The following is a 19,592-nucleotide window of genomic DNA, read 5'->3' on the forward strand; positions in this document are numbered from 1 at the left end:
GTTAATCACAGAGAGATGGTAATAGGAAGTATGTTACCAGTGAAGATATACACAAAAAGAGGGTGGTTTCATCCCAAGCCAGCATTTGCTAGGATTTTTATTTATTTATTCATCATTCATTGGCTGTGGGGAAACACTGAAAAGTAGTCTTCATGAATTGTGTTCTCTTTTAGGCTGACAGGCATTTTTCTTTCTCTTCCTCTTCCTCTTCCTCTTCCTCTTTCATTTTCTCTTTCTCTTTCTCTTTCTCTTTCTCTTTCTCTTTCTCTTTCTCTTTCTCTTTCTCTTTCTCTTTCTCTCTTTCTCTTTCCTCTTTCTCTTTCTCTTTCTTTCTTTCTCCTTCTCTTTCTCTTTCTCCTTCTCTTTCTCTTTCTCTTTCTCTTTCTCTTTCTCTTTCTCTTTCTCTTTCTCTTTCTCTTTCTCTTTCTCTTTCTCTTTCTCTTTCTCTTTCTCTTTCTCTTTCTCTTTCTCCTTCTCTTTCTCTTCTTTCTCTTTCTCTTTCTCTTTCTCTTTCTCTTCTTCTCTTTCTCTTTCTCTTTCTCTTCTCTTTCTCTTTCTCTTTCTCTTTCTTTCTCTTTCTCCTTCTCTTTCTCTCTTCTCTTTCTCTTTCTCTTTCTCTTTCTCTTTCTCTTCTCTTTCTCTTTCTCTTTCTCTTTCTCTTTCTCTTCTCTTTCTCTTTCTCTTTCCTCTTTCTCTTTCTCTTTCTTTTTCTTCCTCTTCCTCTTCCTCTTCCTCTTTCTCTGCAATCAAATAAAAAACATAGATTACTGGGTGTAATCCAAAGGTAGCAATAACATATGTTTAAAAAGCCATGTTCCGTTAAAACTTGTTGTATGGGATATTTGTGCTTTAAAGAGAATTTTTTTGCGGGGGAAGTAGCCAGAAGCCATGATGCTGCTTTACAATCCGTTATTTTAAGACATGTATGAAGAAAAACAACTATAGTCAGGAAAAAAAGCCCCTCTCAGTTACTTTAGTCACCAAATGAGGAACAAAGATCTCAGTCTTCAGTCCTGAGGATAATGAGGGCAAGCAGAGAGAAAACAGCAGAAATGTATCGGTGGATGTCTTGGGACAGATGATGAGCTAGTTCAGAACTTATGGGTCAGGATTAGAGAGCAGACCAATGCTGGCAATGTTGCAGTGGGTGTCTGTTATAGATTGTCTGATCAGGAAGAAGTGAATGATGTCTTCTTCAGAAAACTAGAATAAGCTTCATATATGTAGTTTCTCATGGGGAACTTGAACCACTTGATATCAGCTTTCAGGAATTCGAGGCCCCTGGGACCCAGGGGAAAATTTGGAGTAAGGATGACTGACCCTCAGTGGCCATGGTTCAAGCTAGCAAACACTTAAACAAGCTGAACATACACAAGTCCATGGGACCTGATGGGATGCACCCACAAGTGCTGAGAGAGCTGTCAGATGTCATTGCAAGGCCACTGATTATGTTTTAAAGACTGTAGTGACTGGGGCAGATTTCTGAGGACTGGAAGAAAGCAAATGTTATTCTAATATTCAAAAAGGAAGACCCACGAAACTACCCACCAGTCAGCTTCAGCTCAGTCCCTGGGAAAGTGATGGAGGAAATCTTTCTGGAAGCCATTCCATATACAAAGAGAACAAGAAGGTGATTAGCAGAAGTCAATGAAGGGGAAATCATGCCTGACTAAACTGATAGCTTTCTATGAAAAAATGTCTGGCTCGGTGGATGAGGGGAGAACTGTGAATGTTATCTTGAATTTTATACATTGACATTGACACACTGAAGAAATACAGACTAGATAAGTGGACAAGTGAGGTGAAGCAAGTTCAGCAATGGACCACAAAGATGATTATGGGATTGAAGCAACTGTCATATGGGGAGACACTGAGGAAGCTGGGACCATTCACCTGGAAAAGAGAAGGTTTGGGGGGAACTTATTATTATATATAAATACCTGATGAGAGAGACTAAAGAAGATGGAAGAGAGAAGGTAGACTAAAGAAGCAGTATCCAGTGACAGGACAAGAGGTAATGGGCACAAATTCTGTTTAAATATGAGAAAAAGCTCTCTTTACTCTGGTGAAGGTGAAATGTTAGAAATGGTTACTCAGAGAGGTTGTGAAGGACTCATCCTTGGAGATAGTCAGAAGCTGAGTAAACTTGATGCTGAACAACCTGCTCTAGTTGATCTTGGTCTGAGCAGGTGTGATAGACTAGATGATCACCAGTGATTCTGTGATTCTGAGAAAGCTGCCATGTCCTTAACAGGTAAAAGGCTAAGCAAAAATTCTGTGGGAAAAAAAAATAAAATTACTTTATCCTTCAGATGAGATTACTTTCAAGACTGAAATCACTCTACGCAGAAAGGAACCAATATTAATGTGAAAATAGTTCAACTGGAGAAAGTTGATGACTTAAAAATTAGTTTAGTGGTCCATGCCAGGTTTATTCAAATTATTGTCCTTCAATTTAAAGAAAAGTACTACTTTACACAGGAGAAAAGGAAACCACCATTTTCCTTGAGGCTTTTAGAAGGTATATTTAGAATGCTGGAGAAAGCATAAGGTTTGAAGACTGTGAAATACCAATGTCAGCTGTGATCCAGTCTGCTTAACTTAGAAATATCAGTCATGCCAAAATTTTTATGTCAGTGAAGTAGCTTGATAAAATTCCCAGTGGAATCAATGCAGGGAGACAGACGCCTTTGAAGGTCTGTAAAGTAAGCTTCAGTTGTATAGTGAAAGTTATTTCTGTATTTGGAAGAGACATGAGACAGTTTTTTCCTGAGTGGAAGAAAAAATGTCGGCCATGAAATGCACTGTTCAGATGTTCATTTTTAAGTCAAACCCAACTTTAGCCATGGGTAGATAATTTCAGTTTGCCAGAGCTCTCTTCATACAGTCTGCCTCTGGTATATTCCTTCATGTGAAAACGTGAAGTTGCATCTGGCTTCCTTCTTTTATTTTGCCTTGCAAGGAAAGCTAGTATTCCAGATTTATCCCTGATTCACTTCCAGATTTTGGGAAGCTCAAGAACAGCTTTGAAATGTATTTGTTTTTTTTTTATAAATAACTCCTTTCGTTTCTAAATTTTACAATAACAAATACTGCTTTTTGACTACATGATCATTTGTCCAAAGAATGACACAGAATAAGATTTCCAGTGTCCTGGAAATGAGTTCATGAGTACCTCATTTCTCTATCACTAAAAAAATAGGAATAGGACCATGTAGAATAGATTTTGTTTTCAATTGTGAAACCTGTTTTTGTGTGTGTTATCAAAAAAGTATTAAAATCAAGAACTAGGAAGTATTTAACATCTCAATTACCTTAAAAAGAGATCAAAGTATTCAATATAGCTGGGCAATCTGACTAAAGGACTAGTTTCTACATACAGTATGTGTATATGTTACATTACTGTCTTATAGCACACACATGTGGGAAAAGAAACAGAGTTTGAGAAAGAAAAGCAGAAAATCCTATATAGAAAAATAGTATTCGTGAAATGTAGAAGCACATACAGAAGGTTAAAAGGAAAGATATACAAAGTGCCTGATCAAGGTGAAAAGCAATTCCAGAGGAGCAGAAAAGCCCTTGGTTTAAGAAAAATACCTCTTGGCCAGTGGGATTTCAATTTCCTTGACAATTCAACCAAGGATATCCATTTTACAATCACTAATGCAGTGTTTAGGCACTTCAAGGTAGAATAAGACTACTTCTTGACTGTTCAATGCACAATGGGATCAGTGGCAAATGGAGAAATATTTGTAGGAAAAGGAAACAGTGTAACAAAATGCTAGGAGATGGTGAACATTTAAGAAATACTCTGGAGAATATGGTGCATATAAAAAGCCAGAGTGTGCTAAGCACACTGGACTCCATAGAGCAGGCTAAAGAAAATGCAACTTTACTCTTAAATTGCTAAATTAGAACCCATTACTATCAAAATCAAATTTAGAAAATTTTATTACCTAAGAAACAGTTGAAAGAGGTTGTAATAAATGTTTGCAATAAAAATCTATCCTGGCTGGAATGCTGAATGTATACAGACTTCAAAAGACTGGAATAGAAGAGCAGACAAAGATGTTAAAACATATAAATGGTTGTGGTTTGATGTTTTCTTTTCCCATGAACACATTCAGTGCATACTCTTCCAGATGTGCTGAAAACAGAATATTTGGTTCTAAACACACTAATACATTTTTATTTCTTTCTTAAAGGAAGAACAGTGTTGAAACTCTTAGGTCATGTTATTAAAGTTCAAGATGGATCCAGGAACAAGGATCACAGAGGAAAAAGAGCAATAATCTAACTAAAGTGAGAAGTCATTTCCCTCTCCCCTCTCTCAGCTGTCTCAGGAGACCCTCAGCCTCATGGGCTGGGCTGGACACCTATCACCATGAGTCAGCAGGAGCGGCTCTCCAGATCGCCTTGCAGACTGATGGGTATTACCCTCTAGTGTTATGGGGCTAATGATGGTATACAAGGCAGCAGCATTTTGGGGTTTCACAAGACTCAGCATGGAATGTTAGGGGAGGAAACAAAGGCAGGAAAGGGAAGAAACAAGGTGGTTTGGAGAGAAATAAACATAGGAAAATAGAGGAATAAGGGGATAAAAGAGGTCAGTCACATAAACAGATCTTAGTCAGTGCACTCATGTGGCCATGTCCTGCACCATTTAGTCACAGTGTCCTGTGTCTGCATTAAACTCCACTTCTATTTTCTAACTGCTCTGCAGAGCCTGTGAGATCTGGTGGGGTCAGCTGAGAAATCTGTGTGCATATGAATGTGTGTACGTGCGTGTGCAAGCATGTGTGTCTGTGCATGAGGTAACTGAAAACCAAGGCATCCAGGGGCCAGCTACTGGGTAGGCTAAGGCCAGTTACTGGCTTTCATCTTGCTCAGACAGAGAGGGGAAGATAATGAAGCCGTTGGTGTCATTCATGTTCGTGTAAGTGCCATCTTTTCTGTCTGTATTGATCCTTGTGCCCAGGTGTGTGTATATGTATATATGTATTCTATATGTGTGTTCACATCTGTGCCTATTGGGAAGGTGTGCTCAGCTTCACTTGTAGCTGGACCTGGGAAGAGGGAGCTGCAGTAGCCTTGCCTCCATCAGGCTGCTGATCTCAGCAACTCCTAACAAAAAAAACCAAAAACAACAGATAAATATCATAAACATAAACAGATTTTTCTGATTATTCTCAGTACTAGTGACATTTTTCTAGAGCTGCTAAAGAACCAGAATTGTTTAATACCCATTCACTTTCAGAATAAAATTTCTATAAATGTTGATTTCAATAAAATCTATGTAAAGTTACTGAAGCCAGTGGAATTATGAAATGACACCAAGGTTCAGTCCAACTTCCAAGTACCCATTACTGACTGTGGCACAAGAGAGGATCGGAAAAAGCCAAAGATGCCTAAGTTTTGATTGCATTTGAAGGGCCAGATTTTGTTGGTTTTGCTCCAAAAGACTGACTACACTTCACATAGAAATCCCTGTGTTGGGTTGTGGGGATTTTTTTAGAGGGGTGCATGTATAGTTATTTTTTTAAGAGAAGAAACTCTTCAAGACAAAACCTAATTTAAAGAAGAATATCTTCTGGACAGAGAAGATCTAGTATGTTAGATATTTTGTATTTGCCCTGAATTTACCTTCTGCATGAGTGAAAATGAACTAAAATATGTCGACTTTGTATGTAGCACCATAATAACAAAGAAAAGGGAGAGGGAGAAGACGAGGAAAAGGAAAAGGAAAAAAGGAAGACATGGGCTTGTAGGAACGGTCAGGGTTAATTGGAAGCTCCCTCTCTGAGATAACCTGGGAAGTTAACAGGAACATTTAATTCCATTGCAAGCTAAGCTGTTTATGAAAGGGGTTTTTGCGGGGCTTCTAAATTAAATTTTAATTTTTCAGTCCTTAGATTCACTCTTTTCAAGGTCCCCGTAAATCTTCATTTCCATCTTTTTTATTCTTTAAACGTTCTTCCCTTCCTTTCTTTTTCTTCTTGGGTTGTTATACGTTCCTTTCCTCTATCATACATACTCAGTCTTTCATGACCCTGGTCTTCCTACCTTAAGAGTTTGATTTAGCTTTGCCCTCTTCATCCTGTGTTATAGTTTACCTAGTCTCTTCCCCACTGTGTTGAAGAATTCTCCCAGCATGAGCGGATTGTGCCTCAGATAAGCGCTTCCAATACCTCTGGTTGTTATCTGTAAGACATACTGAACCTGACTGCATAGTAACGACTCAGGAATGATCTTAGCCATTTTACAGCAATGATATAACTACATAATTTAAATGGTAAAATGTTAAAAAGTAGTAATTTTTCGGCTTCAAGGCTTATGAGAAAACAAAAGCTTACTTTTATATGTACTAAGAAAGCCAGTTAGCCTGATTTAATCAACAGCGTAAAAATAAAAATCTATTTAGTAGTTCTTTGTTCTGGAGAATAGAATTACAAAATAACGAGGCATAATTTAAGGAGTTCAGAAATACAGTAGAATGCATGTTCAACATAGCTTAATTAGAAGGATTTCATGTTTATTTGATTTTTACATGTCATTTTTACATAACAGTAAACTAATGAAGTCTAAACAGGTCAATGCTAATAATTTGACTAAGAAATCTTTGGAATTACTACAGCAACAGAATGGTGTAATTCTTACCAGACTGAGTTCAGTGACGCTGTCTCAGTACTAAAGTGGTACAGGGTTACAATGATTCTGCATCCGTGTATCTGTGTAAATTTAAGGAATAGTGACAGTTCCATGGTTTCTACACCTGATTCATTAATGGTTGGCTATATTATCATGCCTATCTTCTTTCTGCTACTCAAAGTCTTTAAAATGCGGGGTATTTATTACAAAAATTATCATTCAAGCCTAGTTATAGAAACAGTACAAAAATGTCTATTTTGAAGCACAGTGTGCCATCTAGTGGAAATACGTTGCAAGCAGCACAGCAGTTAGCAGAAGTAGAAAAGGTGGTGAAAAACACTAATCATCGCCTCTCCTAGGCTGAGCAGTGTTGGCCCACTATCTATTCGTGCTTTGATTAATGAACACCTGACATATTTGTGAATCTTCATTTCCAGCTAACTCTAGCCAAATATTTGAGATGGTATTTGAGGACTTGTTATAAATTTTTCAAATGAACAGGAATTGAGCAGAACTATTTTGAAAGCTGTGCATGAAATATTAGGGTCTCTTTAATGAAAGCTAACTTTCAACAGCAGAAGCCCAAGAGCTTAATTAACTGCAGAGTAACTCACCTACCACAAATTACCCCTGTGGCTTCAGGGTTTTTCCATTCTTCATACCGGGACATACAAGAAAATACTGGCAGTACTCCCTGTTCTTGCACTGATGTACAACCGCAAATTTGGAAAGAGTAATTCCATAGAATCATAGCACCACAGAATCACAGGATGGCTGAGGTTGGAAGGGACTTCTGGAGGTCATCTGGCCCACTTTCTCTACTGAAGCAGGGCCATCTTGAGCCAGTTGCCCAGGACCATGTCCAGATGACTTTTGAAGATCTCCATGGATGCAGACTACCCAACCTGTCTGGGCAACCTGTGCTGGTGATTGATCACCCTCCCAGTAAAAAGTGTTTCCTGATGTTGAGATGGAACCTCCTGTATTTCTGTTTGCACCCACTGCCTCTTGTCCTGTCACTGGGAACCACTGAGAAGGACCTGGTTCTGTCTTCTTTTGACCATCCCTTCAGGCATTAATATATGTTGAGAAGATCCCCCCTGAGCCTTCTCCTCAGTAGGCTAAATAGTCCCAGGTCTTTCAGCCTTTCCTCATGAAATAGATACTCCATTGTCTTTGTGGCCCTTCACTGTATTCTTTCCACTAGGTCCATACCTCTCTTGTACCGGGGAGGCCAGAACTGGACACAGTACTCCAGGTGTGGCCTTACTAGTGTTGAGTGGAGGGGAAGGATCACCTCCCACAACCTGCTGGCAGTCGTTTGCCTAATGCAGCCCTGAATACTACTAGCAACCTTTGTTGCATGGGTACACTGCTTGTTCTTTTTTGACTTGATGTCCAACAAGTCTCCCTCATCCTTTTCTGCAAATCTGCTTTCCAGCTGAATGGCCCCAGTATATGCTGGTGCATTCATTTCCAAGAGGAAAAATGTATCAGCTTTGTTACTATATATTCTGATGTTATCATGTATTCTGCTACATCTTTAAAGGAATTATTAATTTATGTTTGCTTTTCCTTCCCACAAATCTGTACCAGACAGTGGTTTCATCACCCTTCAAATACACACATCATTGTGAACATCACTTCATAGATTAAGCACATAATAAATTCAGTTTGGAGAACGTATCTGTTAACTAAGTGGGCATTCTCTGATTTTGGTGGAACGACTAAGTTGTGACCTTCTCCTCTAGTAGATATTTTTATTTCATCTTCAGAAAGCTTTCTGCTGACATAACTACACCAGCCATCCTCATGCTGCTGAGTTAATAACTGAGCATTAAAGCATATCCAGGTGTGATAACATGCAGCTGCCTGTCTTACCAGCACCTAAGAGGAAGGGAGAAGGAGAGATAGTTGTATTCAACATTTCTGGAGAAACTCAGCAATAATTATTTCACCTGTCATTACAGCAGAAAATACTGGTTTGAGAGCCTCATATTATTGTTCGGCTTAGTCAGTTCACAACAATATAATACCATGCTCTTCCTAAAAGAGAAGTCCTGCTTTTGTTCCCAAAAGACACACAGGGGCAGGGCTGAATTATCTCTCTTCAAATCAGTATTTTTAAATGGGTTGAAACTAATTGTGAAACTGCACCCCAAAGGCAAGCTGGCTGATAAGCAGTACCATTCATCTCACATGCTTCTAGTCCTGGCTCACAGCTCCCACTGCATTGTGAATTCAGTGACCTCAGGTTTCCCATGCCTCTTGTGTGCTCACTGAAGAAGGAACCCTCTTCTGAAGCTGCAAAATCTCACTTTGGTTCCCAGCTCCTGTTAAGATTAAAGATTATCCAAGATCTATGCAAAATATTCAAATGAGGTGTGGGGGTACTCCTGCCCTCCCTCCCCACCCCTGCATTTTTAATACTCCTGTCCATACACTAATCACTGGGTCACCTCAAACTACTAAATCTAATGAAATTCACCTGGAGGAAGAAAGAATTTGCCAGAAGAATCTCAGAGCCATTTGGTGTCACTTTGAGAACTCTTCAAGAACAGCCGGGGAGCAGAAGAACATAAGAGGAAGAATATAGTATGCAGCTCTAAAAAATGGAGGGAGGGGGGAGAGAGAGAGAGAGAGAGGGAGAAACCTCCCATATCTTCTAGTCTAATCTCAGTTCCCAAAAGTGTACTGGAAAAAATAATCAACTGATATATTTCTAGTCTTCAGAAAATGAAAGACAGTTTTAAGAACAAATCACTTCAGACCAATGAAATTGGAAAAAAAGAGAAAACACAACCAAAAACACCACCAAACAGGTCCTATGAGTAGAAAGAAGCATAAGTCACTGTCTCTTTCTAACTTTTAGCATTGACTCAGATGACCTTACAATAACATTTAGGACACATGGAACAAAGCAAAGAAGAAATGATAGAGTGTGTGTAAAACTTGCTGGAATACTGTACAGGATGACTAAATCAGAGGATAACCATCAAAATGACAGGCAGTTTTGAGCAGGGTTCTTCAGTCTGTCTTTGACAGTTTCTAATCTTAACATAATCAGTAAATGTCAAGTTGCAGCAAAAAGGCAGACAAGTGCTGAGTTGAATAAACATGACTGTTGCTTTTAAGACTGAAAGCGATAAAAAAAAGGGGGTAAAAGATTTCTGCTTTGCTCATAGTCCAGAGAGCATGTAACAAGAACATGCAGAAATACAGGAAACATGACCTACAAAGAATGTTTGTAGGTATGAGGACAGTTTAGTCTGTAGAAGACTAAGGGCATAGTCTTTGTATGAATAAGTGTTGCTGTTCCAAAGAAGAAGGGAATAATTTTTTCTTAGTGTCCACAGGGATAAGAAAAACATTTCCATTATGGGAGGTTCTTAAAATCAGATTTGTCAAATATTTGGTACAAATGGGTTGGACATAGTTAATTTGACAGTAAAGGAATCACTTACATGACTCTTAAGGTTAATTCCAGTGTAGCTGTACGCTTCTACGGGAGAACTTATCTTGGGCCGCATATCTCCGGGACACAGGGCTCTACCCACCCTGGGGACAGTGATGCACAGACACCAATATGATGGATGCAAAATGTCTGTCTATTTAGCTGCGTCACACGCTTATATAGCTCTTGCGGTTCCTGTTCCTGCCACTCCTATGGGGAGGAGTCTATCTTTCCGTCACATCCCGTAATCTTCCGGTCGCCGATCCCTGTCTATTCCCCTACATTCCAGCTATAATTTCTATGACTGTAGATGACAGACACATTGGCCAAACTGTTAAGAATATTTCCTGTGTTCAGAACTAAAATTCTCAGAAGTTTCTGGTAAAAATAAAAGCCATTTCTGTGCCTGGATTGGTTTGAAATTTAAGGAGGAATCAATGCTTTCTGTACTATCTTTATTTCTTTTTTCAGAGGAAATACTGGAACACCAGGGCACCCCAGCCCTGGGGCACCAGTTGTTTCCCTGGGGACGGGGATAGGGACCAGGCTGGAATGTGGGCCTGCAAATGGGCCTCGCTTAGCAGAGCCTGTGGCCGTGCAGGGTAGGCCTGTGAAGCTGGAGACTGGTCCTGCTGTGGCATGGCTGGGGCAGGGGCTGACAGCCCCGGGGAGCTGAAATGTGGTCCTGGTCTGTGAGCAGGGTGGGGGAAGCTCCAGGGGAAGCTGGACAGGAACGTTCAGGCCTGTTTGTGCCCGCAGGGTGTGAAAATGACCTTGAAAATATTAGATATTACATTCCTAATGATGTGCTGACCTAGGAATCTTGACTGTCAGGTATTCTCAAGGGAATGTTATAAATATTCTCTCATTATTAAAGATGAAAAAAAATGAAAAAGAAACAGGTTTTATGAAGCAAAAATACAAAAAGATCACCCAACCCCAGAAAAAACTAAATTATGTCCTTCCTACAAAAAAAGGGTTGGTTTAATTAAGAAGCCTTCTTCCAATTTTAACCCTCTCTAACTCAAGACCATCCAAAAGCTTCATGTACAGTCCAGGTGATAGTTACAGCAGGCCTACCATGTGCTGCAGCATTCAAGGACACGCCTTATTAGCAAAAAATGACTTTCTATTGCTTCACCTCATGTAAAATGTTGAAAGATATTCCTAGATCAGTCCTTTCATTCTCATAAAAAGTACTGATTTTCACTTTTTACCAACGTTAATTGAGTAGAAGGACCTTCCACTTACTTTTACAGTGAAGAACAACTATCCCTGATGCTTCTCCCTGTAAAAACATTACATAGTTCTGCTTTCTGTGTACAAGTAATTTGTGTGTGCATGCCTTATAGTCGACTTTAGTATTAAATGCCTATTAAAATTAGATCTGTGCATGAATTCCACACAGCTTGTTTTGTTGGTTTATCTCCAATTTAAGGCTCGACCCTAGCTCGACCCTGATTGCCGTACTTGCGGTGTCTATAAAATCACCACCTCAAGGATGTGCACAACTATAGTGGGTCCTCGTGCACCCCTCCAGGGAAACCGGTGTGCTCAAGAACCTTTCTGAACTGCCTGTACACCGATGCATGCAGCATGGGGAATGAACAGGAGCAACTAGAGATCTGTGTCCTGTCGCAGGGACACAATCTCATTACAGTTACAGAGACATGGTGGGATAGCTTGCATGGCTGGAATGTTGTCATGGATGGCTACAGGCTTTTTAGGAAAGACAGACCAGCAAGGCAAGGTGGGGGAGTGTCGTGGTTTAGCCCCAGTCAGCAGCCAAGCACCATGCAGCTGCTCGCTCACTCCCCCTTGGTGGGATGGGGGAGAGAATCAGAAGAGTAAAAGTGAGGCAACTCATGGGTTGAGATAAAGACAGTTTAATAGGTAAAGCAAAAGCTGCGTGCGGAAGCGAAGCAAAACAAGGAATTAATTCACTACTTCCCACGGGCAGGCACGTGTTCAGCCGTCTCCAGGGAAGCAGGGCTCCATCACACATAATGGTTACTTGGGAAGACAAACGCCATCACTCCAAACATTCCCCCTTCTTTCTTCTTCCCCCAGCTTATATACTGAGCATGGCGTCATATGGTATGGAATATCCCATTGGTCAGTTGGGGTCAGCTGTCCCAGCTGTGCCCCTTCCCAGCTTCTTGTGCACCCGGCAGAGCACGGGGAGCTGAAAAAGTCCTTGACCAGTGTAAGCGCTACTTAGCAACAACTAAAACATCTCCACATTATCACCACTGTTTCCAGCAAAACTCCAAAACATAGTCCTATACTAGCTACTACAAATAAATTAAACTCTGTCCCAGCTGAAACCAGGACTTTTTATGTGAGGGAGCAGCTGGAATGCATCAAGCTGTGCCTTGGAGTGGAGGAAGTAAAAGTCAAGAGCTTGTGGGTAAAAATTAAGGTACAGCCAAATATGGGTGACACTGTTGTGGGCATTTGCTACAGGCCACCTGATCAAGAAGAGGAAGTTGATGAAACCTTCTGCAGAGAGCTGGAAGTAGCCTCAAAATCACAGGCCCTGGTTCTCATGCGGGACTTGAACCACCCTGATATTTGCTGGAAAAGCAACAGAGAGAGCCATGCACGATCCAGAAGGTTCCTGCAGAGCATCGAGGACAACTTTTTGATGCAGGTGGTGGAGGAGCCAATGAGGCGAGATGTGCTGCTCGGCCTTATCCTAACAAACAAGGAAGGGCTGGTTGAGGATGTGACAGTTGGGGGTACTGTGTTGGCTGCAGTGACCATGAGATGGTTGAGTTCAGGACCCTGTGTGGTAGCAGCAGGGCAACAAGTTGGATTACAACCCTGGACTTCAAGAGGGCCACCTTTGGCCTCTTCATAGACCTGCCAGGAGGAATCCCACAAGTTAGAGCTCGTCAGTATTCAAGGCCAAATTCCTCTAATATTGGTGCATCCCCAGGAGGAAGAAGCTAGGTAGAAGAGCCAGGAAACCCACATGGATGAGCAAAGGCCTTCAAAAAAAACACAAATGGAAGAGGGAGGTTCACAGAATGTGGAAAAAGGGACTGGTCACTTGGGAGGAATATAGGAATTGTCAGGGTTAGGTTATGCAGAGATGTGACGAGGAAGGGCAAGGCCCACGTGGAACTAAATGTGGGGAGGGATGTCAAGGATAACAAGAAGGGCTTATTCCTAAACATCAGCAGTAAAAGGAAGACAGGGGAAGCCTGGGGCCGCTGCTGATCAAGGTGGGTCCCCTTTAGACGCAGGATGCAGACATGACAGAGTTACTGAATGCCTTCATTTCTTCAACTTCACTGCTAAGGCTGGCCCTCAGGCATCCCACCCCCCAAAGGTGAGAGAGGAAATCTGGAGAAATTAACACTTCCCTTTTGTTGAGGAGGATTGGGTTAGAGAGATCACCTATGCAAACTGAATCCCCGCAAATCCATGGGCCCCAATGGTATGCACCCACGAGTGCTGAGGGAGCTGGTGGATGTTCTTGCTGAGTCACTCTCCATCATCTTTGAAAGGTTGTGGAGGACAGGAGAGGTGCCTGAGGACTGGAGGAAAGCAAACGTCACTCCAATCTTCAAAAAGGACAAGAAGGAGGACCAGGAGAACTATAGGCCAGTCAGCCTCACCTCCATCCCCAGAAAGGTGATGGAGCAGTTCGTCCTTGAGGTCATCTCCAGGCATGTAGAGGACAAGAAGGTTATCAGAAACAGTTAACATGGGTTCACCAAGGAAGATCATGCCTGACCAACCTGATAGCCTTCTATGATGGCATGACTGGCTGGGTCGACGAAGGGAGAGCAGTGGATGTTGTCTATCTTGACTTCAGTAAGGCATTCAATACTGTCTCCCATAACATCCTCAGAGACAAGCTAAGGAATTGAGGGTTAGATGGGTGGACAGTATTGTGGGTTGAGAACTGGCTCAACAGCAGAGCTCAGAGGGTCGTGATCAACAGGGCAGAGTCTGGTTGGAGGCCCGTAATTAACAGTGTTCCTCAGGGGTCTGTACTGGGTCCAGTCCTGTTCAATATATTCATCAATGACCTGGGCGAAGGGACAGAGTGTAACCTCAGCAAGTTTGCTGATGACACCAAGCTGGGAGGAGTGGCTGATACACCAGAGGCTGTGCTGCCATCCAGTGAGACCTGGACAGGCTGGAGAGCTGGGCTGAGGAGAACCTCATGAAATTCAACAAGAGAAAGTGCAGAGTCCTGCACCTGGGGAGGAACAACCCCATGCACCAGTACAGGCTGGGGGCTGAACTACTGGAAAGCGGCTCTGTTGAGAAGGACCTGGGAGTGCTGGTGGACAGCAAGGTGACCCTGAGCCAGCAATGTGCCCTTGTGGCCAAGAAGGCCAACGGTATCCTGGGGTACATAAAAAGAAATGTGGCCAGCAGGCCGAGTGATGTTATCCTCCCCCTCTACTCTGTCTTTTTAAAAATCAAATCTGGAGTACTGTGTTCAGTTCTAGGATCCCCAGTTCAGGAAGGACAGGGAACTGCTTGAGCAAGTCCAGTGGAGAGCTACAGAGTTCATCAGGGGACTGGAACATCTCTCTTAGGAGGTAAGGCTGAGACCTGGGTTTGTTCAGCCTGGAGAAGAGAAGACTGAGGGTGGATCTTATCAATACTTATGAATATCTGAAGGGCGGGTGTCAAGAGGATGGGGCCAGACTCTTTTCAACAGTGCCCAATGACAGGACAAGGGGCAATGGGCACAAACTGGAACACAGGAAGTTCCACCTCAATATGAGAAAAACTTCTTTCCTGTGAGGGTGCCAGAGCAGTGGAACAGGCTGCCCAGGGAGGCTGTGAAGGCTCCATCCCTGGAGATTTTCAAAACCCACCTGTATGCATTCCTGTGCCCCCTGCTCTGGGTGTCCCTCCTCAAGCAGAGAGTTTGGACGAGATGATCTCCAGAGGTCCCTTCCAACCCCTACCATTCTGTGATTCTGTGATCACACCTGTGCAAAAACAGCACAGCATGTGGGTACAGCTTTGCATTCATAAGCAGGTGACAGAGGTGTTCTGGCTGTTTTCTGATGCCATGGGTGTAACCACAGAACACCTGTGAAGTGGTATGTTCCCATACAAAGGACTGCCACACATAAAAGTTTGCTACTATAAATATAAATGTAAGAAGACTCTTGGCTGCTGTGCTTTTTTTTTAGAAGAATACACAGATACTCCAAATATAAACTTTGGGTCAAATCATGTGTCCTGTACTCTATTTCTGCTCAGCCAGTGATCCAGAATTAGACCCAAATGAATCACATTGATCCAAGTCATATGGAAAAGGGTGTAAAAACTATCATAACATAAAATATTAAGTAAACTATGATTGTTTGCACCAAACAAATGAAAGAATCACAAGAGTTCATTCTGGTTTATTGTTCTGCTGTCCTATCATCCCATTCTTCTACAGGGCTAGCTTCGCTGTACACAGGAGAAGAGTTCCTAGCTTCATTCAAACCTGTAGGAGTCACAAGTCTATGTAAACCTTGCTAAATGCTGTATCCCCTCAGGATAACTGTTTCTCTCCTTTTTTAAATTTATCTCTAAAGCCAGACTCATCAAACAGATGAGTCTTCCAGCATCTCTGAAGGTCAGTAGGTTGAGATTAATTTGCACAAGAGTGAGAAACAAATTCCAGAGAGAAGCATCATTATGAGCTCCAACAATTTCCTTTTTGCTTTCATCTCTCTGATGGCCCATCGGTTCCCTTGTTCATACATTGGCTGCTAAAGCACATTTTTGTCTTCTAGCCCTCTGTCTTTCTAATTACAAACCTTTGTAATTGGAAAAAAACTTTCACGTGCAGATAGGGTTTGTGCTGATAGAGCTAAGAAAAAAATAGCAAACAAAATGAATTGCCACAAGCCATCACAGCTAAGCATGGAAATAACTGGCCCTTGATGTATCTTACAGGGGATAGCATGGCTAAATCTGGCTAAAAATACAGTATTTGAGTGGCAGTCAAATGGATGAAGAGTTAAAAAAAGATTAACTCTAATTAATTTAAATTCTTTAAATATACCCTTCATTTAAAGACTGCTTTAGAAGCTTGCCAGTTATTAAATAATATGAAAAGGTGGTAGGAGATGAAGCACAGGGAAATAAGAGAATTGTAGAACTGGCAGTATCATTATGTTATAGCTGAAGATTATATACTCACATTATCCTGATGGGCCCCAAATTGATGAGATAAGCACAGTTGTGAGTTTCTGAATGAAGTGACTGTAACCAGGGAAAAAAGTCAAAGTCCAAAGGTTATGTTGCTACAAGCAACCTGACATATTTTATCATTTACATTGATTACATTTGTTAGGGCACATATTCACATATACTTTTTATCAGGCATGTAAATCCTTTTATTCACTGGCTGTCTAAGGGTAGAAAGAGGAAAGAGAGGAGACGTCAAAGTACATAATGTTGTAGCTTTTGTAAAGAATTACAAGTTTAGGTAAAATTTTCATCTTTATCTTTGTTTTCCATTAAATCTTCCCCTCTTTTCCATCCCATATACACATTTCTTACCCTTGTATAAATTTTGACTAGCTGTTCACCAGTGGATGTATTTATTTAATGAACTAGAGATTAATTTCCCTATATGCCTTCTTTTTCTGACACCAAATCGGCCTTCATATGAATTGCCTACAGGCTGCACACTTGTACTGCATTTATTATGGAATTTATGATGACATGATGACTTTTCCAGGTTCCAGCTGTAATGCATCTGGTGTTTATGGAGGTCAAAAGAGCCAGAAAACTGTGCTTTTGCTTTTTTTCTGCCAGTTCGTGGCTTTTTTTCAGCACAAAAGTTTCAACAGGTGTTATCCATTCTAAAAAAAATAAAGGAAAAAAAGAAATCTTTACAGATGTGACCTCTTAGGGAAGGAAACTTCCTGTAGAAACTATACCTTTTACAGTATTCTGCATTCTGCTCCTGTAAACCTTTTCTGGTGAAACAAACATTGTCACAGTACTTCATATATCTGGGTAGTCAGTCCCTGATGTGTCTGAAAAGATAGCTTCAAACTAAAAAAGAACATATGCTTCAGAGTACAGATATATTTTCAGGTGAAGGTGAACAGGAGCATGCACATCTGTCTTTTTATCATAGGTGGAATGTCATATTTAAACTTGAAATTACAGAGCTAGAAAAGAAGAAAAATCATTTCCAGGATGTAGGTCTGTTCACTTCCACTCAACTGGGTTTTTTTACAGCGGAAGAAAGATAGCTTCTTAACAGCTTCTCCTATTTTGTCTTGCAATCCAGTTGTTCTGAGCCAAGATGTCCAGTAGCCTTTGCCTGAATAAATAGGTAAGCAGAACCATGTTCATGAGCTGAGGAATGTGCACAGACAGAACTGCATTGTTTTCTCTGAACAGTTCTTTGTGATGGGGTGTTCGTTAAAACATCACATCACTATGTCTCACAGATTGTGTTGAAAGACAAGTTTACAAATAGTATTGTGATTTGCTTGTCAAAGTTATGTAAAAAGAAGAATTTGAACAGTCTGGTCATTAAAAAAAAATTAGTATGCAGTGTAAAATACACTACATATTTCCACAGATAGAAGAAAGATGAGCTGCTTCTACTTCTCAACCAATGTTTTCTGTTTACAAATCTTGTTTAAACTACAGTACCTAGCACCACTTTTAATGTATTAGGTAAAGAACAAGCCCTTTACAAATTCACTGCAGCTGCAGTAGAAGAGCTACTTTAGGATATAGTTCTGCCAACCTGACAAAATTAAAGATAATTTCTCTGTGTGCACTGGACTAAAAGAATTATTTTCAAGCTCTCTGATTAAGTCTCACTAAATCCAAACTAAGTTTCCAAAGAAAGCATTCCCTGGGTTCCTGGTTGGTCTGTCCCAGGACTGGGAACACTGAAATGTGCTTCTCCTTGCCCTGGTTCACACCTGCCACCTAGATCTAGCAATTCCAACATCTGCGATTTAGAAGCAGTAAAAATGCCAGTTTTCATATTCCCTACTATGGAATAAAGAAACTGTAAGACTCTGGGGTTTAAATGAAGTTCAGCTCTTGAGTACTGAGCAGTTACCCTGGACATCATGGTTCTGGGTAACCTTCTTAAAGTTTGGGGTTTTGAAGTTGGGTTGCCTAGAGGCTAGGTTTCTTGAAAAAATCTTTCGTGACTTGTAGTGCCAGGACAGTGTGAATGACACTCCAGCTGCCACAGAGCCTGGCAGTCTTCCAGCAGATGTTCAATGAAATGGGAAATAGACAATCTCTTGCAGCTGCAGAGGCCTAGAAGCTTCCAGCCAAATTCACCTGAAATAAAATGCTAAGGAAAAAACATTCTCCACAAACTGGAAGTTCCCCCAATTCTGCAGCTGATCAACAGAGTAATGAGAGTGCTGTTTAAAAATAACATCAGACTATTTTACAAATAAAAAATAAACCCCAGAAAAAGGTGTATATACTTATTTTAACTGCCATAACATCTTACCATCAGTAAAACCTGTAAAATAGCTCTACCTTTCCTTATCTGCTACAGTTAACAGGGGGTGTGAACTACAGATTTAAATAGAGAGACTAGATACTCACCTTTTTACCCCTCATGTTGTCACAAATAACTTGTTATATAGGGCAATTTTCTTGGAGACAGTAATTTTCTACCTTTCTCCTCTCTTTCCATGTAGTATCTAGCAGCTGCCTTAGCAGCTGTTATAAACTGATTTTTTTCTACACATTTTCAGTACTCTGATGGTTGCAATATCATTACCATTTTCTTTCCAGACGTAGCTGTTCTCCTGACAATACGATTATCTGCCACGTATCGTAATTATGTGATTTCACACGAGAGTTCACTTTTATCTTCTTTTCTTTCATACCTCTGCAGTCCCTTAGTCCAGTAATGTTATTAGATCTTAGTGGAATTCCTGTTGCAGTGAAATCCTATGTGGTGGGATGGCATATGGTACCGCTCTAGGCTAAAGTCTCAGGAAGAGCTTAGAAATCTGTTGTCATTACTGAAATGAACTGGTGATTCAATGATCATTCAGGGTAAGTGTTTTCTGGTGGTTGAGTTGCCATTCTGCCATCACTGTCACTACAACTGGGGATATTAGCAATAGCTAAAGGTTAGATATCAACTGACAAAGTTTAGAAAAGACAACAACTTTCACTTTCTCTTTGTCTTGAATAGATTTCATGCAGAACTGGACCATTGGCACTGCAGAGTAATTTCTTTTCCATTTAAGACAGTTCCTTTTAACTGAGACCCAAAAAGACTGAGATGCATAGGCAAAGATGACACAGGCAAATGACACACCATGCCTAGAAGACTACAACTTCGCATTTATTTTAAAAAAAAACATAAATTAACAACATGGGGAGGTGTACAATGTGACAACAAACACTAAAATTAAGATGTCTAGCTGTATGTGTTCATGTGTGAACTACAAGTCAAAACTTCAAATAAAGCAAAGCCAAAGGAGATCTGTGAAAAAAATTCAGT

At 40.9% G+C, this 19,592-nt stretch overlaps 1 long non-coding RNA gene across 1 annotated transcript; it reads right to left on the minus strand.

Annotated features, from left to right (window-relative positions):
* Nucleotides 1-3,036: 3,036 nt before the first annotated feature.
* LOC135317629 (uncharacterized) lies at nt 3,037-16,327 on the minus strand. The gene is made up of 4 exons (XR_010376397.1): nt 16,278-16,327; nt 6,658-6,728; nt 6,114-6,201; nt 3,037-5,124 (listed from the first exon to the last, which is right to left on the minus strand). It is a non-coding gene; the product is annotated as an uncharacterized LOC135317629 (long non-coding RNA).
* Between the last annotated feature and the right edge of the window lie 3,265 nt (nt 16,328-19,592).

Source organism: Phalacrocorax carbo, chromosome 1 (genome assembly GCF_963921805.1).
Source record: "Phalacrocorax carbo chromosome 1, bPhaCar2.1, whole genome shotgun sequence".
Taxonomy (NCBI): domain Eukaryota; kingdom Metazoa; phylum Chordata; class Aves; order Suliformes; family Phalacrocoracidae; genus Phalacrocorax; species Phalacrocorax carbo.